The 24,887-nt window shown below is 46.7% G+C and overlaps 1 long non-coding RNA gene across 1 annotated transcript in view; it reads left to right on the forward strand.

The window, feature by feature from the left end:
- Window positions 1–3,495: 3,495 nt before the first annotated feature.
- Window positions 3,496–24,887, forward strand: part of LOC307165550 — a 159,520-nt gene continuing 138,128 nt past the window's right edge. The window contains exon 1 of the long non-coding RNA XR_013822499.1: window positions 3,496–3,607. This is a non-coding gene — a long non-coding RNA (uncharacterized lncRNA). The remainder of the gene's footprint in view (window positions 3,608–24,887) is intronic.

The following is a 24,887-nucleotide window of genomic DNA, read 5'->3' on the forward strand; positions in this document are numbered from 1 at the left end:
TGTCTAGATTTCAGAGGATGTTGGGTCTCATGGCCTCAGCATCATCAGTACTCCAGCTAGGACTACTGTAAATGCTACCTCTCCAACGCTGGCTAAAACCTCGCGTACCAGCTCACGCGTGGCAATCTGGCCACTTAAAAATCAGAGCGAGCCACAGCTGTATCAAAGCCCTGGATCCCTGGAAAGCAGCCGACTGGTATCAGTCTGGTGTGAGTATGGGGTGTGGTTTCAAAGAGAAAAGTGATCTCGACAGATGTCTCCAACCTAGGTTGGGGGGCCCTATACGAGGGCAGGATCTGGAGAAGCGCCTACACATAAACTGTCTAGAGATGAGAGCGGTTGCTCTATCACTGAAGGCTTTTCTCCATTATCTAAAGGACCACCACGTCCTAGTCCGGACGGACAACAGGGCGGTGGTGTCCTACATAAATCGCTAGGGTGGTCTCAGGTCGAACAACCTGCACACCATGGCCAGGAGCCTCATTCTATGGGCTTAGCACAACCTGCGCTTGCTGAGAGCGGCGCACGTGCCAGGCATTCTGAACCAGGGTGCAGATATGCTATCTAGAGACAATGTTCCCCCAGGGGAATGGTCTCTTCACCCACATACAGTTCAGCTGATATGGAGCATCTTCGTCGAGGCAGAGATCGACCTTTTCACCTCAGAAGACAATGCTGGCAAACATTTTTACAAAAAGCAGGGACGTGCTAGCCCACGATTGGCCGAGCTGCTCGCTGTACGCATTCCCTCCGGTCACGATGCTACCACAAGTCATCGAACGGATCAGGGAGAGCAAGTGTGCATAGTTATGTTCCTAAAGTGCCTAAAGTCCATTTCGCTAGCAGCTCTTCCCTCGCCAGAGGACGAAAGAGACGCAAATCTACTTTACCCGGTCAGGGCTCTCAGAGTTTATCTGGAACGTTCTGTCTCGTTCAGACAGTCAGAACAACTCTTTATATGCTTTGGCGGCCACACCAAGGGTCTCGCTGTTACAAAGCAGAGATTATCGCGCTGGATAGCAGACGCTATCGCACTGACTTATGAGTCTAAGGGCCTTAGTTGCCCCTTAGGCATCATAGCTCATTCCACAAGAGGTATGGCCTCGTCTTGGGCTTGGTCAAGTGGAATACCTATTGAGGATATCTGTGCGGTGGCCGGCTTCAGTCGATTAAACCTGAATGCCATGGCTGAATGTGTGCCTATATAGTCATCGGGGGTGGTGTGGCGCAATGGATAAGACACATGCCTTTGGTGTGAGAGACCCGGGTTCGAATCCACTGTGAGACACCAATGTGTCCCTGAGCAAGACACTTAACCCCTAGTTGCTCCAGAGGCGTGCGACCTCTGACATATATAGCAATTGTAAGTCGCTTTGGATAAAAGCGTCAGCTAAATGAATAAATGTAAATGTAAATGTAGTCATAGGCCACGCCCATTCAGGCAGGCTCTGACGCCTCGCCATAGGCTTATGCAGTTGCCGCAGCTGCGTTTTAAAAATTTGCTTCAATATTCTCGAGAAAATTAGTTTTCTCATAGCGTAAGCGAAGCCTTATGCAATACTCGTTCCCTCATCTCAGGGAACCAAGGTTACGTGCGTGAGTAACCGAGATGTTTTCCTGTACCGCATATACTTAAAGTTGTCCATGTATATTTTACTTGAAGTTTTCTTTGTATAATTTACTTGAAGTTAGCTTTAAAGCCACTCCTCCTTATATGTTCATGCAAGTATATGCTGAGGGAGAAGAAGGATAAACAGTTATCTTACCATCTGGCTGTCAAAAATGAAAAAATTGTCTAAATCGGAATCTAAGGAAGATATTATACGGATTTAAGACGTACTGTATGATTTCAAAGGAATTGGAGCCATACTTGAGTGGTTTTCCATGTTTTGGTATTTTTGTGTTTGTGAAAATAAATGTGCAACACTTTAACGGATTGGCCATGTATTTTTGACGCGTAAGACACTTCAACTCCTAATAGAAGCAAGAAAAAGGTGGCTTTGATCCTTGTTTCTATAACCTCTCTCAAACTCCTCAGCGAGCGCCCTCTGAGAACCCCCCGATTCTAGTGTCCGCTCTTCCCTCGAGAAGAGGGATAGACAAGAGCAGAGTTTTCTGAGGTCTCAGTCCATGAAATTGAATTTTGAGTCCATGAAAATGAATCTAAGGGTATGTTTACACAATTGTCAAAATCTCCATTCACACGGATCCGCGAAAACGACTAAAAACGCTGTATTCTGCTGTCAGGCCATTAGATGGTGAAAAAACACTATAGACTGAACATGTAATATGAAGGTGCAAGACGTCTTCAGAGATTCGCGTTTTTGTTGTTTAAACCCGTTTTCAAAAGTTTGCATTTTCAGCTGTTGTTGTGTAAACGAACGGCTAAAACGCATAAAAAGTTTTATGTTTTTAGTTGAAAACGGTGTTGTGTAAACGGCCTCTAAAAGAACATAATTGTGTAAGCTTAATAGTGATAACAGAAAAATTATGCATTTTGGCTGTTGTTCAGCTGAAAAGTCAGTTCAGTGTTGATTCAGTTCCTTTGTAAAGATAATCAATTAATAAATTAGTTCATTTCATCTATAAAGCAGTTCTGCAAAAAAATATAAAAAAATTCATCCAGCTCAGTTCAGTTCTCATACAACAATACAGACAGATCAATAATATTATTGAATATTTATTTATTGAAATGTAAGGGCATGGTAGGTAAAGATGCCTATTAAAATGTGGGACCAGGTTTTTGCTACATGCTGGAACAGATGTCAAACTGGAAATGTCAAATTCTCTAGAGTTGGGTTACTGTTGTGTTGTGTTCAAAGGAGCTACCATTATTTATATATAGTATACATTACTGGACATTACTGGAAATGTCAAATTCTCTTGAGTTGGGTTTCTGTTGTGTTGTGTTGTGTTGTGTTCAAAGGAGCTACCATTATTTATATATAGTATAGGCTATACACACACACACACACACACACACAGAGAGAGAGAGAGGGACAAGGTAAAACTCTGTTATAAGCCCTACTCTTGGCATTATAATACTTTCATCCATTTCAAATTCAGCCATCTTAAGAAAAAAATCTCTGAGCTGTAGGCCAAACTAAGATGTCACTACGCCTATAGCCCAGCAGGTTCTGCTGATATACTATAAACTATACTTTTCCTAAACTGAGCTAAACAGAGAAGTTTGCACTTTTGCAAAATCAGCTTGGACAATAAGTAAGATAAAGGTCACCTGGACCAGCTCCTTGTTAAAAGTCATGAACAATGAAATAAGTAGCAGTTCTGGTAATTCAGGAGAGTTGCCATTGTACTTATAATTACTGTTAGTCAGATGGAATATAGATCACAATGGATTTAAAGTGTTGTTTTAACCTTTATGTCAGCCTTTTATTCTTAAACTGACCTCCTTCTTGTTATGTTAAAGGGTGTAAAGTGGAGGAATGTTCAGGAAGTTCACTCAGGAAACAGGAAAGTTGTCTGCACACTCCTGCACAACACAGTTATTCATTACTTGAAGAGGTTGTTAAGGTGGTTTATGCTCATAAGTGTTCTCACGGTAATACAGAAAATAGCTGGAGCTGCATTATTATCTTTTATAAAGGTATGTGCATTTTTAAAAGATACCTTTTTTGATTCTCCCAAGAATGTTAACAAACAAATGAGTTACTTTGTTACTAGTGGCAGATCTATATCATGGTAACTTGGGGGGCCAGACAGGGGCCACTTGTTTTATATTAACCTAATTTCAGGATTATTGGAAGTAATTTTACTAGGTCACAGTCTTTACACATAAGCTAAAATGATTTAAAGTTAATTTATTTGTTTGATAATAATCATGTATTATAGTGTGATTATGAGCAGTGATGACATAACACATTTTTAACATTAATTTTTCTGCACCTGTAAACATACACATACTATTTACTACAAAACAAACTGATAAAAAATATATAATAATCTGCTGCATAATCTTACAAATACTTTACTTTACTTTATACTTTATTAGTCCCATCACTGGGAAATTTGTCTTGGACAGCGTGCAAAGTTCATACATACAACAACATACATTAAAAACGAATAGAAATAAGTAAAGTTAAATACATAAAACATAATCACAATCAATACGTACAATACAACATACATTAAAATAAATAGAAAGTAAGTGAAGTTAGATACACAGAAGACACAATGGCAATTCATAATATTTTATCTGTTTAACACTTTGATTGCAGTAGGAACAAAGGAATTTTTCAGTCGATTAGACTTGCACATCAAGACCCTATACCTCCTTCCTGATGGTAATAATTTAAAATTGGCATTCAGGATATGAGTATCGTCTCCAACAATGTTCCTGGCATGGTTTAAAATTGAAGCATCGAACAACTCGGTAACACTTTACAATACGGGTGCACTAATAAGCATTAATTCATGCTTAACTAATGCACAGATAATCACGTGTTAATGTATGACTCATGAAGAACTAAACCATTAATTAATGATTACTGCATCAGCAACTAATAAAGATTCTAAATGATTCATAGATTAAGTAATATATGAATTGTTATTAATTAAATGTGTCATAATGTATTAATTCCTTAATAACTTATTTTATTAACTAAAAGTGTAAATTAATGTGTTAATTACCACAGCTGGTCAAAGTCATGTACTTCAACTTCCAGTTGTCTGCTTTAATTAATCATTAACTAATGATTTGCAAATGTATCATTATGTTATGACTTTACTTGTTGAGGCACATACATGTCACAACATCATTTAGAATCTTTATTAGTTGCTGATGCAGTAATCATTAATTAATGGTTTAGTTCTTCATGAGTCATACATTAACACGTGATTATCTGTGCATTAGTTAAGCATGAATTAATGCTTATTAGTGCACCCGTATTGTAAAGTGTTACCAACAACTCTTGTGGTGATCGTCTCTCCTCACCCCCTATAATTTTAAAGGCGGTGTGCACCAAACGTCCTAATCTTGATTTTAATTGGACAGAGAGATTACCATACCATGCAGTAATACCATATCTAACCAAGCTCTCAAAAATAGACTGGTAAAACAAATACATGATTCTCTGACTCACTCCAAACGCTTTTAGCCTGCGTAGAAAGTATAGTCTCTGCTGTAGCCTGGAACAAAGATTGTTGACATGATAAGACCAGCATAGTGAATTATCTATAAAAACTCCCAAGTACTTATATGAAGGGACCTGTGCAATGATATTACCGTGTATCATTACAATCATTATCATCTCAACCGTCTTAGTTCCATTTAGTATTAAGGAGTTATTGTCACACCAACCTACAAATCTCTCCACCTCAGAGAAATAATGAGAAACATTATCTTTCCTATTTAATAAGCTTAAGATTGCAGTGTCATCAGAAAATTTGATAAAGAAAAAAAGTATTGTCTTGACGTGCATTAGTGTATAGTGTAAATAAAATTGGTGAACAGACACATCCCTGCGGGGCTCCCGTGTTCGTAATTTTAACCTCAGAATGCGAGTTGTTAACTCTTACCTGTTGTGTGCGGTTGTTCAGAAAGGAATAGAGCCACTTAATACAATATGGATTTATCTTAAGCTCTTTTAACTTTGTTGTCAGCAACATGGGATTTAAGGTATTAAACGCTGAACTAAAATCAATAAAAAGTAAACGGGCATATGCTTGAATGTCTTCTAGGTGACTGCTGACCAAATGAGAGATGTAATTAATGGCGTCTTCAGTACCTCGCCTCTCCCTATATGCGAATTGAAGCGGGTCGAGTAATGGTTTGAATTGATCCTTTAACCCCATTAAAACAAATCGCTCAAGACACTTCATAACATGAGATGTGAGGGCCACTGGTCTAAAATCACAATTCTCCGCTGAGTTCTGTTTCTTAGGAACTGGTATAACAATGGATTTCTTCCATAGAGATGGAATAGTATGCGAGTCCAAAGATTTTTGGAAAATGGGGCAGAATGCTGTGGATAACTCCATTGCACAAGTTTTTAACAAAAAGGCCGAAATTCTATACGGACCCATAGATTTTTTAGAGCATACACCTCTAAATAAAGTGCTGACCACCTGTGGGTCAACCACTAACCTCTGACCCGGTTCACATATTACATTGTCCAGAACACCCGTATAATCAGCTGGTGACTCAAACCTAAGAAAAAAGTCATTTAAATCATTTGCCCTTTGTTCATCATCATTAGTTATAAAAATTTTGTGAGGTGGTGCCATATTTGTTACAACTTTCATTGCATCCAACAGTTTTTTTGAATTCCCTGTAGCAAAATTATCTTCTATTGTATCTCTATATTTTTTCCTCGCCCCCTTCAGTAATATATTCAATTCCTTTTGGACTATTTTTAATTTAATTTTATCATGATTTATAAATGCCAACTCCTTCCTATTCAAACATTCCTTAACTTCCTTTGTTATAAAACTTTTGCTATTTGGAAATACCGTTATAGTTTTCTTCTCCACAATTGAGTCCACACAAAAATTGATATAGTCCGTTATGGATTCTGTGGCCGTCTCAATGTCCATCTCGTGAAAAAGATCCCAATCCGTGAAATCAAAGCAGCCTTTTAAGGTCTCAAAATACTATCCTCCGACCAAACTGAAATTGTCTTTGTGTGTGGCTTAGCACTTTTTAATATAGTTTTATAAGTTGGAATCAAATGAACAGTGTTATGATCACAGTTAGATAGAGGAGGTTTGGCCTTAGCAACATATGCATCCTTCACATTTCCGTAACATTTGTCCAAAATCTTATTACCTCTGGTGAAGCACTTAATATATTGTTCATATCCTGATAGCATAAGCTCCAGTCTACACTGATTAAAATCTCCAAGGATAAAAATTGGAGCCGCTGGAGTGCGCCTTAATTGTTCGTTGACACAGTCACTTATACACCTGGCCGCGTTAGCGGCATTCCCGCTTGGTGGAACATACACCGCACAAATAATGATGTTTCCAAATTCACGCGGTAGATAAAAAGGCCTTAATGATAAACATAATAATTCCACATCGGGATTGCACACAGTTTCTCTCACCGTATGCTGGCAGCACCATTTGTCCTTGATGTATACAGACACCGCCGCCTCTTGATTTACCCGAGTTTCCATCCCTGTCTGCACGAACAAGCGAAAACCCATCCAGTTCGACCAATGAGCAAGGGATGTCCCGATGAAGCCATCTCCGTGAACACCATCAAGCAGGACTCGCGATACTCGTGCCATGTCCTTGTAATCGCGCGTAGCTCCTCAATTTTGTTCTTTAAGGACCGCACATTGCTTAAAATCACAGACAGAAGGGGAGGTTTATTTCCACGGTTCCGAAGACGGAGACGGACTCCTCCTCTCTTCCCTCTTTTCCTGGGTCGCGCCGAAAATGCGCTCTTCCTCCTGAAATCAACAGGTAAATCCGTGGGAGGCAATGTTCTTTCAGGCCTCAGAAGGAGCAATTCTGCTCTGGTATAGCACACAGATGGTACAGCGACAAAGTGTGCAGATGATACACGATTCAGAGCAAGAATCCTTCCTCCAATCAAAGTCAGTAATAGGAATTAAAACGCCTTCATTATGATCAATCACTTTAACACATTAAAACCGTTTAAAACGTTAAACAATTAAAATCAAACTCGACACGAACAGCAAACGAACAGTGCACGTGTCCGTGTCGCGAGCTGAGCAGCCTAACATAAAATGGGCCTAACATAAAACAGGCCTAACATAAAATGTACTTAGGAAAAACAATTAATCTGTAACATTATCGTGCATGCTCAGTTTACAATTTACCCAGCAGAATATGCAAAATGTTAATAATTTTAACAAGAGGATTAAAAAAAGGGACTTTTTTTGTACTGCCCTGATGAAAATTTCAAATAACTTATGTTTATTGCCCACAAGACAATATAATATTAAAGCAGAAAAAAACAATGCCTGTAAAACATGATGCATTAAAGGGGTGGTATAATGCACTTTTCACAAGATGTAAAACTAGATGTACCGCATCGCGGTACAAAATATGACCGCCGCTCAGGCCTGCACTGGCTTTCCACAAAAATAAATGACGTGGAGTAATTTGGCTGTATTGCGTGTTTATGTATATACCTAAAAGAAGTAGTAGTATGTGCATCTGTCTGTGTGTGTGTGTATGTGTGTGTCTGTGTGTGTGTGTGTGTGTGTGTCTGTGCGTGTATGTATGTGTGCGTACATGTGTGCGCGTGTGTGTTTGTGTGTGTGTGTCTGTGCATGTGGATTTGTATGTGTGTGTATGGGTGTGTGTCTGTGCGTGTGGATGTCAGTGTGTGTGCATGCTTGCGTTTGTTTGTATTCCTGCATGTGTGTGTGTGACAGTATCATCCTAAACCAGCAACCCTTCACTCAACAGCACCATCTACAGGCCGATGAGTGTACAGTCACTAAATGTGCACATAAATTAATTTATTTTATACCCCCCCATGGATGAAATTCTACGAAACTTAGCAGAGGATACCCCCAGAGGATGTCAAGTTAATCATACACATGAAATATGGTGCAGTTCTGAACATCTCCACTGAAGATAGGGGCGATTAAAACAGAATAATATTGCATTTTCATTTTTTATGGGAGGGGCGCAAATCACAAATGAGTGATTATGGGCTAGGTTGATGTGGACCCTTAAGAGCAACATACCATAAAAATTTCTTCATCCTCGGTGCCACGGTTCAGGTAGTTATTTAGGAAAAACTGCATTTTTTTGGGTTTGGGGGGGCCCAGCGCGGGGGGGAGTGGCCCCCGGGGACCAAACAAAATTTTTCCGTAGAAGTCTAGTGGGGCTACATGCCCACCAAATTTCATGTTCCCCGGTGTTTCGGTGTCCCTGGTATCGTTGACGGAAAATTTACGGGGGCCCCAGCGCAGGGGGGAAGTGGCCCCCGGGGACCAAACGAAATTTTTCCGTAAAAGTCTAGTAGACCAACATACCATAAAAATTTCTTCATCCTCGGTGCCACGGTTCAGGTAGTTATTTAGGAAAAACTGCATTTTTTTGGGTTTGGGGGGGCCCAGCGCGGGGGGGGAGTGGCCCCCGGGGACCAAACGAAATTTTTCCTTAGAAGTCTAGTGGGGCTACATGCCCACCAAATTTCATGTTCCCCGGTGCTTCGGTGTCCCTGGTATCGTTGACGAAAAATTTACGGGGGCCCCAGAGCGGCTGGGGGAGTGGCCACCGGGGACCAAACGAAATTTTTCCGTAAAAGTCTAGTAGACCAACATACCATAAAAATTTCTTCATCCTCGGTGCCACGGTTCAGGTAGTTATTTAGGAAAAACTGCATTTTTTTGGGTTTGGGGGGGCCCAGCGCGGGGGGGGAGTGGCCCCCAGGGACCAAACGAAATTTTTCCTTAGAAGTCTAGTGGGGCTACATGCCCACCAAATTTCATGTTCCCCGGTGCTTCGGTGTCCCTGGTATCGTTGACGAAAAATTTACGGGGGCCCCAGCGGGGGGGGGAGAGTGGCCCCCGGGGACCAAACGAAATTTTTCCGTAAAAGTCTAGTAGACCAACATACCATAAAAATTTCTTCATCCTCGGTGCCACGGTTCAGGTAGTTATTTAGGAAAAACTGCATTTTTTGGGGTTTGGGGGGGCCCAGCGCGGGGGGGGAGTGGCCCCCGGGGACCAAACGAAATTTTTCCGTAGAAGTCTAGTGGGGCTACATGCCCACCAAATTTCATGTTCCCCGGTGTTTCGGTGTCCCTGGTATCGTTGACGAAAAATTTACGGGGGCCCCAGCGCGGGGGGGGGAAGTGGCCCCCGGGGACCAAAAGAAATTTTTCCGTAAAAGTCTAGTAGACCAACATACCATAAAAATTTCTTCATCCTCGGTGCCACGGTTCAGGTAGTTATTTAGGAAAAACTGCATTTTTTGGGGTTTGGGGGGGCCCAGCGCGGGGGGGGAGTGGCCCCCGGGGACCAAACGAAAATTTTCCTTAGAAGTCTAGTGGGGCTACATGCCCACCAAATTTCATGTTCCCCGGTGCTTCGGTGTCCCTGGTATCGTTGACGAAAAATTCAGTAAGGTGACGGGAAAAAAAAAAAAAAAAAACTTTGACAATCCCTATATGACCGCTTTCGCTAGCTACGCTAGCGGCGGTCATAATAAGTCTCTGATGTCCCCAGAGTGTGTGTGTGTGAAGTTTTAGCTCTAAATACCCCACAGATATTTTTATATAGCATGTTAAAGTTGTCACTTTTTGAGGGTGATCAAAAATACACCATTTTTGTGTCTTTCCCTTTAAATGCAAATGAGCTGCTGCTCCCGGCGCAGAGGGCGGAGCTTCAAGAGCTTGTGTCCTTTTACCTCACACACACATGCACTGAAAATGTCTAAAACTTTTAGCCTTTTATGTTCAAACCGGTGTCAGACAATGATGGAGAGACTCAAGAAGAAGTGACAACATGTAGAAGCAACAGGACATTTCTGAATGGTTAGTTGATGAATTTATGTTGCTGATGTGTAGTTATCTTCTAGTCATTGATTAGCATATTCTGTCTTGATAATCTATAAATCGTGTTCTGTGGGTGGGGTTTATGTAAATTCTAGGGTTAGTGATGTCACTAACCCAGCAGGAATGTGGTGTAGTCTCTACCAGCCGTTTGTTGTAGTCCTTAAAAAGCAATTTCTTTAAAAGCAAATATCTCCCTTTGCTTTGAACTTTGAACGTTGTAACTTTGCAGATGTTGTTTATGCTCAAACAGCAACATTACACACTAACTAAAGTTAGAAAAGTCAAATCATGATCAACCACCCCTTTAAATTCAGCCATAATTTTGTCTGTTTACGTGTGTTAATAGCTTCATCATGGCAGTACTAAATAAAAACATGCAATTTTTATGATCTCTCTTGTTTTGTTAAATTTATAAAACTATACAAATGTATATAAAAAAAATAAAAATAAAATAAACATTTTGTTTGCATGTTATGTTGTAGCCTCATACATCTGGGGCTGTATTCACAAAATATCTTAAGGCTAAAAGTAGCTCCTAACTTGCCGATTTAGGAGAAACTCTCAAAAATAATAGGCGTCAGTCCTGATTTTGGACTCCTAAATTTTTGCTCTAAGAGTAGGCTATTTCGCAAAAACTAGCTCCTAAATCTGTGAGACATTAGGAGTAGTCAAGAGGACTCCTAAGTCACTAAGACCAAATCACAAACAATCCTAATGGCTGTTGCTGGCAATCCGCCAAAGACAATGTACACCATTGAGACAATAGTGATAGAGTCTGGGTGCTGAACCAATCTTATTTTGCAATACATATTTAGATTTTAATATACGATAAAATGCCAAAAATAAATCTTTAATAAATAAATAAATAAATAATTTATTACTTGTACTTGTGGCAGTTGCTTTCACGAGTTCACATTTACAAATGATTGAATAGGGCAAAAAAAATATAATAAGTGTATTTGGCATGCTGTCCAAGGGGGTTGAGTGCTCCGAGCTCGGAATTTAGCCCAAACCCAGAGTTCTCCCTCATTTCCCCAGCCAAGAGCGAAGAGTCGGGGTGGCAGAGGGATGCAGAAAACTGTCGAGGTAACTAGAGCCCCTTTCACTCAGCGCGATGATCCTGGCAAATTGCAGGAAAATTGCCAGAACGCATTCTGTGAGAACACAAACACGACCCGGTATAGGTTGGTTTCGCCATGACGTCACGCTGCTACATCGCGAGAGCGCGAAATTCAGATGGAGGGCAGGAAGTGAAATAGCTGAGGATCTGCCGTCTGAAAAAATGCCAATGTTTTGTGTAGTTTACGGCTGCTCCAATCGTTCTAATCGAGAAAAGGGAAAGGGTTTTTATAGAGTACCGAAGATTGTAACTCATAAAGGTGAGAAATATAAAAAGCTCACAGAACAACGCCATAAAAAGTGGATTTTTAACGCAAGTTACGTCTGCGGTCGGGAGGAGCAGAGTCTGTTATGCCCGTGTCTGCAGCGACCACTTCGTCGGAGATATGTTAGCTAGCCAACGTGTTTTTTGTGTCTGTGTTTATATAGCATTAGGTTGTCGTTAAATGCTCATTTACTTAGGCCTCGTTTACATTGTCAGTGAAATGTGACCCAATTCCGATTTTTTGCTCATATGTGACACAGATCGGATGTGTTCTATGACAGTGTAAACAGGAAAAAAACGCATGCATTCGGATATTTCGAGATCGGTTTCAGGCCTCATTGATATGTGGAAATAAATCGTTTATGTGCCAATACGACTGTCATGTAAACAGGCAGATCGGATTTTCTGAGGCATTAGGCAACGTCTCCGCGGTTAAAGCCAATATTTAAACATAATATGCATAATAAGCATATGTGCAATGATGGCACTTTTCGTCCTCCTTCGCCTCAAAATCATGGTGATGTTTGGCGAACTTCGCATATATCGCAGAGCTAGGATCAAGCATATTTCGTGTCTGCCCATCTGTGCAAGAGAATTTAACCCTTTAAGCATGCGCGATGTTTCAGATAGTATGGCAAGTGTAAACACATGAATCGGATATGGGTCAGAATTGAAAGAACGTGTAAACGGACGGTCAAAAAAAAAAAAAAAAAAACGGATAAAGGTACAATACGGACTCTCCGCAACGGTTTCCTCCATAGACGTATTCTCCATGTTTACTTCCTGCCCTCCATCTGAAATCGCCCCGCCTTCATGCGTCATCATAATCACGTGACTGAAACCCAGCTATTGACCTAGTAACATTGCCGTGTTCAGTCCCGGAACGCGCGCTATGTGAACAAAAGCCGTCCCAGACAGCAACATGTCGGCCCAGATCTGGCCCACATCTGGTACACGTTGAATCCACATGTACCAGACATGGCCCGGATCTGGGCCGACACTATGTTGCTGTCTGGGGTAATAATGCCATGTCGCAGTGATGACGCTGAAGCCAGGATCGTTCGCCAGCTAGTGAACAAACGGTACGTAATGGGCAAGTTTATGATCGAATCAGAGAAAAAAAATGCACAAGCGTGGTTTATCGAGAGAGAAATCGCAGCTCATAATCAAACTTAAGACGCTGCTGAGACATTACAAGTCACATCGATGTCACGTGTCTTTAAGGGATTTTTACGGGTTGTGTGTGAATGCACTCTCTGATTCGGGAAAATCACTGGCAGTGTGAATGAACCAAAATCAAACGAACCCGGGTCAAATCCCGGGTCAAATCCCGGGTCACTTTATCCGTGTATTTTCCGGAATCTCTGTGAGTCGGCTCTCGGCTGTGTATAAATGCCTCCTCTCGAGCTGATTAGATAGACGGTTTGAACATGCTCCTCCCGAACTTTATTTATAAAATATAATTTGTCGCTTGGATTCTGTAATCTCTCGAAATGCAGACATGTAAGAGGCTGACAATTAGCTGAACATATACTAGTTTAATTAGTGACACTTTAAAACCTTTATTTGAATATGGCAACATTTTTATTTTAAAATATTTATTTGAATATGGCAACATTTGTATTTTAAAACGTACTCGGTTACCAATGTAACCTCGGTTCTCTCTAGAAGAGGGAACGAGTATTGCGTAAGTTGCTTACGCATCGGGAAAGTCTTCTTTCTTCGAGATCTGAAGCCAAAAATTATCCTTAATTTTGTATTCATTGTCAACGCAGTGCGGCAGCCGGCAGACCTAGGCAGGCTGTATAAGCGTGCTCATTGGCTGCTCGGCGGCAACTGCTTAAGCCTATCAGTGAGCGCTCTGATACGCGGCCTCCAATGAGGGCGCTTCGCGCCCTCCACACCCTTCTAACCGTCAGAATGGGTGTGGCCAGCGTGTATATAACCAGCGCTCACAGGCTAAATATCTGGTTTTCGCAGTCTGAAGCACAAAAGCTCGTGGCGCGACACGGCAGGTTACGCAATACTCGTTCCCTCTTCTAGAGAGAACCGAGGTTACATTGGTAACCGAGTACGTTCTCTTACGAGAGGTTCTCTCGTATTGCGTAAGTTGCTTACGCATCGGGAACCCTTTGTCAACGCCGTGTGCACCGAGCATCCAGCCCATGAATCCCAGGGAGACCGGGGAAAACATACTGCTGGAATATGTGGCCGGTCGGAGAGACGGGCCAGCACAGCACAAAGCACTTCACTCAGTCTATAAAAATAAACCTCACGAATGTTGATGGGGAGGCCCAGCCCGCTGCCATACAAATATCGTGGATAGAAATTCCGTTGGACCAGGCCCACGACGAGGCCATGCTTCTAGTAGAGTGGGCTCTGATACCCAGTGGGCACTGCAGGTGTTTGGAGGCATAAGCTGCTGCAATCGCATCCACTATCCACCTGGACAGGCTCTGTTTCGAGGCGGCGAGACCCTTGGTGCGTCCGCCGAAGGAAACAAAGAGCTGCTCTGAACGCCTGAAAGCGGCGGAGCGCGTGATGTAAACTCTCAGCGCCCGGACAGGGCATAGGAGGTTATCACTGTCCCCATTGTCGGATGCTGGCAGAGCCGAAAGGGAAATGACTTGTGCCCTAAAAGGGGTTCCAATCGCTTTGGGGATGTAACCGTGTCTCGGTCTGAGAATGACTTTCGAGTCGTTCGGTCCGAACTCAAGACATGCAGGGCTAACAGATAGCGCGTGCCCTCGAAAAGAGCGCCCCAACCTGAGGTGGAAGCGTCCGTCGAGATAACTTTGCGGTGTGAGATAGCTCCCATTGTCACTCCCCGCTGGCACCAGTCGGCCGCTAACCAGGGCTTCAGTGCTGAAACGGATGCCGCCGGAAGCCCATGCTCTGTGAGGCACTCAGGCATTCAGCCAGCGTTGTAGCCGGCGCATTCGTAAGAGACCCAGCTGAAGCACTGCTGCAGCTGAGGCCATACAACCCAGCAACCTCTGAAATGTTTTGAGAGGTGCGGTGCTGCCCGGCCGGAAGGATGCGGCCAGGCGTCGAATGCAACGCGCGCGCTGTGTCGACAGGCGGGCCGTCATCGCTACAGTGTCCAGATCCAAACCCAGAAAAGAGGTTGATTGACTGGGCACTAGCGAGCACTTGGTCCAGTTGACCGTAAGCCCCAGGCTTTCTAGGTGGCTGAGAAGCACTGTTCTGTGGCGGATGAGTTCGGCCTCTGACTGTGCTAAAATCAGCCAATCGTCCAGATAGTTTAGAATTTGCACTCCCTGCCCTCTCAGGGGAGCGAGAGCCGTATCCATGCACTTCGTGAATGTACGGGGTGCTAAAGACAGGCCAAACGGCAGGACGGTGTATTGATATACCTGACCGTCGAAGGCGAATCTCAAGAATGGCCTGTGACGGGGTATTATCTGGATCTGAATGTACGCGTCTTTCAGATCGAGAGAGATGAACCAGTCCCTCGGGCGAATCTGCGCGAGGATCTGCCTGGTTGTGAGCATTTTGAACGGTCTTCTCATAAGAGCTTTGTTCAAATATCTCAGATCCAAAATCGGTCTGAGAGCTCCGTCCTTCTTGGAAACGAAGAAATAACGCTGTAAAAAGCCTGACTCGCTCATAGAAGGGTGAACCGGTTCTATAGCCCCTTTGCCCAGAAGTGTGCTATTTCTGCTCGAAGTAGATGTGCTACTTCTCCATTCACTCTCGTCTCGGTACGCGCCTGAAAGCGCGGAGGGCGGCGAGCGAACTGCAGAGTATAGCCCATTTTTACTGTGCTTAGCACCCATTCTGATGCGCCTGGAATAGCTTCCCACGCTTTTGCGTGTGAAGCCAGGGGCAGAATGGCCTGCGGGCTCGAGAGCTCGAAACGGAGGGGCGGGCGCGGCGCGCTCGCTCTTGGTGCTTAGATATGGCGGATCGCACGCAGCGATAGCTGGCCGTTTTACACACAGTGTCCCGGTGGCTTTGGACGGGGAACATATAGTGTGAGGCGCGACGCGCAATGGCGGTGTCGGGGGCGAAAATGTTCGTTAGTATGTGTGAGCGCTCGAGGGCGGGCACAGGACTTACATTCAAAACATGACCGGTCGAGCGAGGCCGTGTGACAGAGCGGGCAGTGAGTAGGTGTGGGCACGGGGAAGTGGACACGTGACCTACTTTTAACACTAGAGCGTCTTTTGCCTGCTTTATGAGAGTGGGCTCTGTGAGAGACACGGGATGTATAGTGCTTGTGTACAGGGGTGAGCACAGAAACGTGGGCACATTCACTGCACTTGAAACACATACGGCTTCAGCCGTGCAACCAGACATTATGCTCTTTTGAAATTTCTCTGGGTGAGAACGGCGGTTGCGCGCAGGCGAGCGGGTAGATATACCGGCTCGTTGACTGCGAGGTAAACAGCTGCAGTAGCCGTGGCAACGGGGACTGACAGAGCGTGAAGCTTTGACGGTGGTCCAGCCGCAGCGCTGCGGGACTTAACCGTCTTTTCTTCTCTCGTGTTTAGACGCTCATAAATACTCGAGCACCATGAGTAGGTGTGGTGCGAGAGGCGGGTTCGCTTTCTGTAAGTAAGAAAAACTGGCCGCGAGCTCGGAGAAGCAAGCAGCATAAATTTTTATCTGTCCCGAGAGCTAGGATCGAACACGGGTCTCCCGCGCGAAAGCCTATGATTTTGCCGCTGAGCCGTCGGCGTTTGTTTGCAGGCGTGCGTGTATTTAAAACAGGCTCGTTTACTGCAATAGTAATATTTCCAGCCGCCTGAACTTAAGAGGGGACTGAGAAATGTGTGAGAATTGGCGGTTGTCCGGCCGCAGCGGGACTAACACACTCTCTTCCCTTTTCGCCGGTGAGTGAGGTGCGTGCGCTGAACGTTGCTCGTGACCGTCCGCTCTGTCATCCCTTGTGAACGGCGCAATCTGCGCGGCCCAACAAGGGAGAGAGCGGGCTTGCTTTCTGTATGTAAGAAAAACTGGCCACGAGCTCGGAGAAGCGAACTGCATAAATTTTATCTGCCACGAGAGCCGGGATCGAACCCGGGTCTCTAGCGTGAAAGTCTAAGATTCCGCCACTGAGCCACAGGGGAGAATACATTAGCTTTCGGTTAGCGTCATCATGTCTTGTGACGGCGTTTGCTTGCAGGCATGCGTGTATTTATAACAGGCTCGTATACTACGATAGTAAAAATTCCAGTCGCCTGAACTTAAGAGGGGACTGAGAAATGTGTGAGAAATGGAGGTTATAGTCCGGCCACGGCGGGACGAAAACACTCTGTTCCCCTTTCACCGGTGAGTGACGCGCGAGGACGGAGTAGCTTTCTTGTAACGTGAAGAGAGCTCCAAGACCGTCCGCTTCTGCCATCCCTTGTGAGCGGCGCAGTTTGCGCGGCTCGAACAGAGGGAGAGGAAACTCGCTCCGAGACCGTCCGCTTCTGCCATCCCTTGAGAGCGGCGCAGTTGCACGGCTCGAACAGAGGGAGAGTACGGGTATCTATCACATTCGCCTCATCCCCTGACGCGGCGGCGGCGCGGGCGAGAGCCGGCGGTTGAGCGGCCGGGAGGGAGAGGGCGAGAGAGAGCTCGAGGGAGAGGTTCCGGCGAGCTCCTCAGTCACATCAGTCTCCGGTGGTCTCTGCGAGCGGCGCTTCTTCTTGCGTGGCCCGGCAGGGACAGGCGGAGCGACAGCTTGGTCGAAAGCTTCAAGTCGAGCCCGCAGGGTCGACATTGAAAGCTCTTCGCACTCGGGGCAGCCGCCTGTAGAGAGTGCGGTGGCGGCGTGCCCGCGGCCCAGGCAGAGAGCGCAGAAGAGGTGGCGGTCTCCGTTGCTGAGCGGGGCGCGGCACGAGCTGCAGGAAAAACGAGGCGTTTTACAAAAACGCCTCGTGCTCTTTTAGAATACAGAGAAAGTGTGTCGCGGAGCGAACACACACAGTAACAGTAATAATGTAAAGGATATGTCGCCGGATAGCGTAGCAGGCACGGATGGCTGAAGGCGGCGAAGACGGCCGGCTTCCTCAGGCGCTGTCCTAAGCTTGCTGGTCGCTGGTTTCAACGGCGGCGGCTCTCAAGATCCAGCGATGCGAAGAGCTTCGCTGAAGACAAGAAAATCAGATATTTAGCCTGTGAGCGCTGGTTATTTACACGCTGGCCACACCCATTCTGACGGTTAGAAGGGTGTGGAGGGCGCGAAGCATTGGAGGCCGCGTATCAGAGCGCTCACTGATAGGCTTAAGCAGTTGCCGCCGAGCAGCCAATGAGCACGCTTATACAGCCTGCCTAGGTCTGCCGGCTGCCGCACTGCGTTGACAATGAATACAAAATTAAGGATAATTTTTGGCTTCAGATCTCGAAGAAAGAAGACTTTCCCGATGCGTAAGCAACTTACGCAATACGAGAGAACCTCTCGTAAGAGAACCTTTATTTGAATATGGCAACATGATAGGGCTACCTCATTCTACAATATTTCTTATGCTGCGTCTCAATTCGCCAACTGATACAACACCCTAAAAGTATATACTTTTTTTTTGTGAAGAAAAAGTAGATACTTTTGAGTGTGTAGAAAAAGAGTACACAAGCTTTGGGACATACTATCACGCCATAAAATGGCGTCTTTAACGGTTGCTCTCTATCGCTTAATTACATGCATCCTGTCACGTAAACTGACCTGTCAATCATCTTGTCACAGTTAAAATACTCCACATTTCATTTCATTTCCTACCAAATCGGAGAGAAATGCAGTAGCACGTTGATCTGCAGTCAGTACTTTCATTTGGAGAACTCTCCTCATATTACAGTTTTTCTCGATTGCATTTCTTGATTTTTTTTTCTCGAAACATATTTCTTGAAACTATGCCTCGTATTCTCAAAACAGTAAACACAAATCCATAATGTCTCACCCAATTCCCCAAACATCCTATTTTCAGGTCAAAATGAAGCTCTACACTCAAAACCATTCACTCTTGCTGAAAAACCAAACTTTGCCCTTAGACATTATCACACACAAGCCCTCACAAACCACACTACAACATAGTCTTAGACACTGGTGCAATAAATTCAAAACAACATTTCCAAAACTGGTAAGTTATGTTGCTTGTGGTTTCCCCCCCTCACAAACCTTTTCACATGATGAACACAAAAGACACAACCAATGGATACATTGGCACATTTTTATTCATTAATTTACTACACAGTACAACACACACCAAAAAAATTAAATAAATAAATTGTTCCGCCTCAGCATCCCATCTCTAGTCTGGGTCAGGCCAGAGAATCTCATCCACATCGCAGGCTAAATTGGCCCGAGCCAGGCAGCGGGGGTAAAATCCTCTTGCATGCCTGATCCACCCCTGGCACGCATCTACTGATACGTCTAGGCAGGCTTCTTCCATGGCCTGGAGGAGGTGAACACGCATATAAGGTTCTCGGTCATACACTTTCTACCGCCATGCCGAAAAAAACTCCTCTGTAGGGTTTAGAAAGGGAGAGTATGCAGGCAGAAAGATGTTTGAAAATCTCTGGTTATTGGTAAACCAGTCACAAACCAGAGCAGCGCGATGGAAACTGACATTATCCCAAAATACAACTTAGTGAGAGTGCTCTGGTTGTGCTGTTTCCCTGTGGTCCAGCTAGAACATATGCTCTCTTAGACCGTCAAGGAAAGCAAGGAGGAGCATAGTGTTATAGGGTCCTAGAATGGCATGGCGGTGGAGTACCCCTCGTTGGGTGATGGCTGCGCACATATGGCTCGTTTCCACTGAGCGGTATGGTACAGTACAGTACGGTACGGTTCGGGTCGGTAAACCATGAATCGGCTAGCATTTCCACTGCCAACAGTACCCTTACTTGATAGGCGTGGTGTAGCCTATGCCGGAAAGAAGCGATCGACGTCATTTTCGCGTGAAGAAGAAAGCGACAAACAACAATGGATGACATACAGCAGATCTTGTTCTTGCTTCTCGGCATGTTTGTCACAAGAAGCCAAGTGCCGACATTAGGCGTTTCTCAATAGCAAGTACGCAAAGTTCGGACTTGTCAAGTCCAGCTCAAGAGAATGACTCCCGAGGACGCGAGTCCGGTAATTCTGCAAATGGAACAGCGCGTTCTTCAAAGCGTCACTCAGCTCGCTCTGCTACTCCGGTTATCTCTGTATGTACATTTTAGGCAACAATAAAACGAAATATGTTATAAAACACCACACTGCCTCTTTACGTTTTCATTTAAAGAAATCTTAAACATTATAGCCTCACAAATGTGGTTCAGGCAACGCGTATTGATTATATTCACTGCATTGTAACGGAAAATAAAGAGGGAAAACAGATTTTTATTCTTTTTTTTACATTATTAATGCAAAGAAAATTGTATTTCAGATTGAATTCATGTATGCTAGGTGAGGAACGTCTCGGTTACATATGGTAACCCTCGTTCCCTGAGGGAGGGAACGGAGACGTACGTCGTGGTGAACGACGAATAGGAATCTCGCTAGAGAGGCCAATCTACTTCGAGTGAAACTAAACGAGCCAATGCATATTGGCGTGCAATCATTTGCATCAGCTGTGCAGCCTCGCAGCGCGGGTATTTAACGAGCAGCTGGTGCGATTGCACTTCAGTTTTTTGCTGAGGAGCCGAGCCGGTGAGCTGGCTGCCCCGGCGGGTCGCAGCAGATGTGGCGACGGGACGTACGTCTCCGTTCCCTCCCTCAGGGAACGAGGGTTACCATATGTAACCGAGACGTTCCCTATCGTCCGGTCACTACGACGTACGTCGTGGTGAACGACGAATAGGAATCCCTACTAAAGTGCCACAGCTGCTGCACCCCATCCAGCGCCCTGATCAAGCCTCTACCCCTTCTTGCCTGGAAGGACGATAGGAGAGTGCTTACACTGAGAGTATCCTTCACTGTTGTTCCGTGATAACCCATACAGTGAGATTATTGGATAACACTGGGAAGCGTGCCCGAACTGAGGGAGGGGAACGCTGCGGGAGCCACATTCTTAAGAAGAGTTATGTGGGAATACACATATGGACTAACCCAAGGGTTGTACTGCATATGAATAATGGGTGACTTAGCCCAAGGGAAAGACACGGGCTTCCGTTAGGAGCAGCCGTGGAAGATATACACATATGGGATCCCCGTAGGGTCACACATATGGGACCCAGCCTAGACCCGGTTCTCAAGGATTCAGCGGATAAAGGCCTGGCACCGGACGCTCCGCCACATCCGGGCAGAGGGTGTTTGGAGGACTCGACAGGTTTTAACTCTGGAGCAATAAGGGTGCACAGTAGGGTGCAGCAAGCCGACAGAGCCGGTACTCTCAGTGCTTCTACCCGTTTAGGGTGAGAACACGGGAGGACACGGGCTCTACACGTAGGCTATAGTATCTAGCGAACGTGTTAGGTGTCGCCCAGCCCGCAGCTCTACAGATATCTGTTAGCGAGGCGCCACGTGCCAGCGCCCAGGAGGATGCAACGCCTCTCGTGGAGTGTGCATGCAACCTGAGCGGGCAGGGCACGCCTTGAGCTTCGTAAGCCAAGGCGATGACATCCACTATCCAGTGGGCCATCCTCTGCTTGGAGACAGCCTTTCCCTTCTGCTGACCTCCGTAACAGACAAAGAGCTGGTCTGAGGTCCTGACGCTTTGGGTTCTGTCCACGTACATACGCAGAGCGCGAACGGGACAGAGCAAAGCCAGGGCTGGGTCTGCCTCCTCCAGGGGCAGCGCTTGCAGGTTCACTACCTGATCTCTAAAGGGAGTGGTAGGAACCTTGGGCACATAGCCAGGCCGGGGTCTCAGTACAACATGGTTGTCACCCGGCCCAAACTCTAGGCACGAGTCGTCGACCGAAAATGCTTGCAGGTTCCCTACCCTCTTGATCGAGGCCAGTGCAATCAGCAGCAAAGTCTTCAAGGAGAGAAGCTTTAAGTCTGCTGACTGCAAGGCTCAAAGGGAGCATCCTGAAGTGCTCGGAGCACCAGGGAAAGGTCCCAATAGGGTATGGAGGGGGGACGAGGAGGATTTAATCGTCTCGCCCCCCTAAGGAACCTGACGACCAGGTCGTGCTTCCCAACTGTTTTGCCATCTAAGTGGTCATGATATGCTGAAATAGCAGCAGCATGTACTTTAAGGGTGGAGGGAGACAGCCTTCGCTCCAACCCTTGCTGCAAGAAGGAAAGCACTGACCCAATCGAACATATTCGGGGGTCCTCTCTGCGGGAGGAACACCACTCGACGAACAGGTTCCACTTCAAGCCGTACGCACGTCTCGTAGACGGCGCTAGCGCAGAAGTGATGGTGTTAAGTACCTCTGGGGGTAAGTCACCTAGAACCTCCGCGTCCCGTCCAGGGACCAGACATGGAGTTTCCAGAGGTCCGGACGCGGGTGCCAAAGGGTGCCCCGTCTCTGAGTCAGAAGATCCTTCCTCAGAGGAATGGGCCAGGGAGGGACTGTCACGAGGAGCATGATCTCTGGGAACCAAGTCCGGGTGGGCCAATAGGGAGCCACCAGAAGGACCTGCTCCTCGTCCTCCCTGACTTTGCACAGTGTCTGTGCAAGTAGGCTCACTGGGGGAAATGCATATTTGCGGAGGCCCCGGGGCCAGCTGTGTGCCAGTGCATCCGTGCCGAGTGTTCCCTCGGTCAGGGAGTAAAACAACCGGCAGTGGGAGGTTTCTGAGGAGGCAAACAGGTCTACCTGAGCCTCTCCGAACTCTCTCCAGATCAGCTGAACCGCCTAGGGGTGGAGTCGCCATTCTCCCGGGAGCACAGTTCGTGATAGCTCGTTGGCCACACGGTTGAGCACACCGGGGACATACATGGCTCGAAGCGACCTCAGATGCTTCTGACTCCAAAGGAGGAGATGGCGGGCGAGCTGCGACATGCGACGGGAGCGTAGACCACCTTGACGGTTGATGTACGCAACGGTTGCAGTGTTGTCCGTACGGACCAGCACGTTTCTGCCCTGTAGCGGCCTTTTTAGGCGGCTCAGAGCGAGACGTACTGCTAGCAACTCGAGGCAGTTGATGTGCCAGTGCAGTTGGGGGCCCGTCCACACCCCTGACACTGCATGCCCGTTGTACGTGGCACCCCAGCCGGTGGCAGAGGCATCTGTGAAAACCACAGCATGCCTGGACACCTGTTCCAAGGAGACTCCTGCCCGGAGGAACGAGGGGTCTGACCACGGACTGAAGGTCTGGTGGCACGCCGGTGTGATTGCCACCCGGTGAGTGCCGTGATGCCACGCCCATCTCGGGACTCGGCCGTGAAGCCAGTGCTGAAGCGGTCTCATATGGAGCAGGCCGAGCGGAATTACCGCTGCTGCCGCTGCCATATGCCCCAGGAGCCTCTGAAAGAATTTCAGTGGGACCGCTGTCCTGCCTTTGAACGTGTTCAAGCAGTTCAACACCGACTGAGCGCGCTGCTCTGTGAGGCGCGCTGTCTGAACGACCGAATCCAACTCCATACTGAGAAAAGAGATCCTCTGCACGGGGGCGAGTTTGCTCTTTTCCCAGTTGACCTGAAGGCCCAGCTGGCTGAGGTGCCTGAGCACGAGGTCCCTGTATTCGCATAACTGATCTCGAGAGTGTGCAAGTATGAGCCAGTCGTCGAGATAGTTGAGGATGCGAACGCCCTGTTCTCTCATGGGAACAAGGGCCCCCTCTGTGACTTTCGTGAAGACACGGGTAGACAGGGACAGGCCGAAGGGCAGGACCTTGTACTGATATGCTCGACCCTCGAATGCAAGGCGCAAGAACGGCCTGTGTCGAGGAAGAATCGAGACATGAAAGTACGTGTCCATCAGGTCGATCGCTGCAAACCAATCTCGGGGACGGATGCATTCGAAAATGCGTTTCTGCGTGAGCATTTTGAACGGTAGCTTGTGAAGGCTCCGATTCAAAACTCACAGGTCCAAGATCGGTCATAACCCACCACCTTCCTTGGGTACAATGAAGTAGGGACTGTAGTGCCCTGACCTCATATCGGCTGGAGGGACCGGCTCTATCGCGTCCTTCGCCAGTAGGACTGCGATCTCCGCGCACAAGACATGGGCATCGGCTGCTCTCACTGTAGTGGAGTGGATGGCCCGAAACTTGGGGGGACGCCGGGCGAACTGAATCGCATAGCCGAGCCTGATGGTCCGAATGAGCCAGCGAGACGGACTGGGGAGCGCTAGCCAGGCTCGCAGAGACCGTACAAGCGGGACCAAAGGGACCGTAGGCGTACCCGGAGTGGGGCAGCGAGGTGGAACACAGGGGCTCGGCTCGGAAGGCTCTCTCTGGGAGGCGGCCCGTAGCGGAGTCTGAGTGTGCTGTGCAACACTTACCTGGTTCCACGAGGCAGGAGGTGCAGGAGGCAGCTTGGTTGCGTTCTCGAACCGCACACTGTTGCCTGCTGGCGATAGAAGAGGCGGATGAGAGTGGTGAGAATTCTCTCCTCCCACTGCTCTCCTGGCCCTCTTCAGACCCAGGGATAGAAGAACTGCTCTTTTTTTTATTTTTTTTGAGAATTTGGGTACCACTGTGACTCCAGTGGTGGAACACTCAAAAGATTCGTTCCCCGGCCCTCCACCGGAAGAGAGCAGCTCCACCCATCTCCGGGTCACCCATCTCAGGGGTGATTGTTTCACCGACCACTTAAACAGTGGCTGAGACGGGCGGTGTCATCCTCCTGCAGCGGACACAGTAGAGCAGGCTGTGTCGGAGTGTTTTTTGCAGGGGATGACACCCTTGGCGACGAGTAGACTGAGGGGCAGCCCACGAAGCACTCTGGTGGTACGTCGGGGAAGCGCTTCAGTCTGCTGCTGACTGCGGAGAACTGCTGGGCCAATTCTCAACAGTGTCCCCGAAAAGGCCACCTTGTGAGATGGGAGCATCGAGAAAGCGTACTTTGACGACGTCTCACACCTCTGCAAGGACAGCCAGGGGCGCTTCTGGACCACCAAGGTGGACATCGTCTGGCCGAGGGCCTGCGCTGTGACTTGAACACGGTCAGTCGA

This window comes from Squalius cephalus (assembly GCF_949319135.1).
Source record: "Squalius cephalus genome assembly, chromosome: 10".
Classification (NCBI taxonomy): Eukaryota; Metazoa; Chordata; class Actinopteri; order Cypriniformes; family Leuciscidae; genus Squalius; species Squalius cephalus.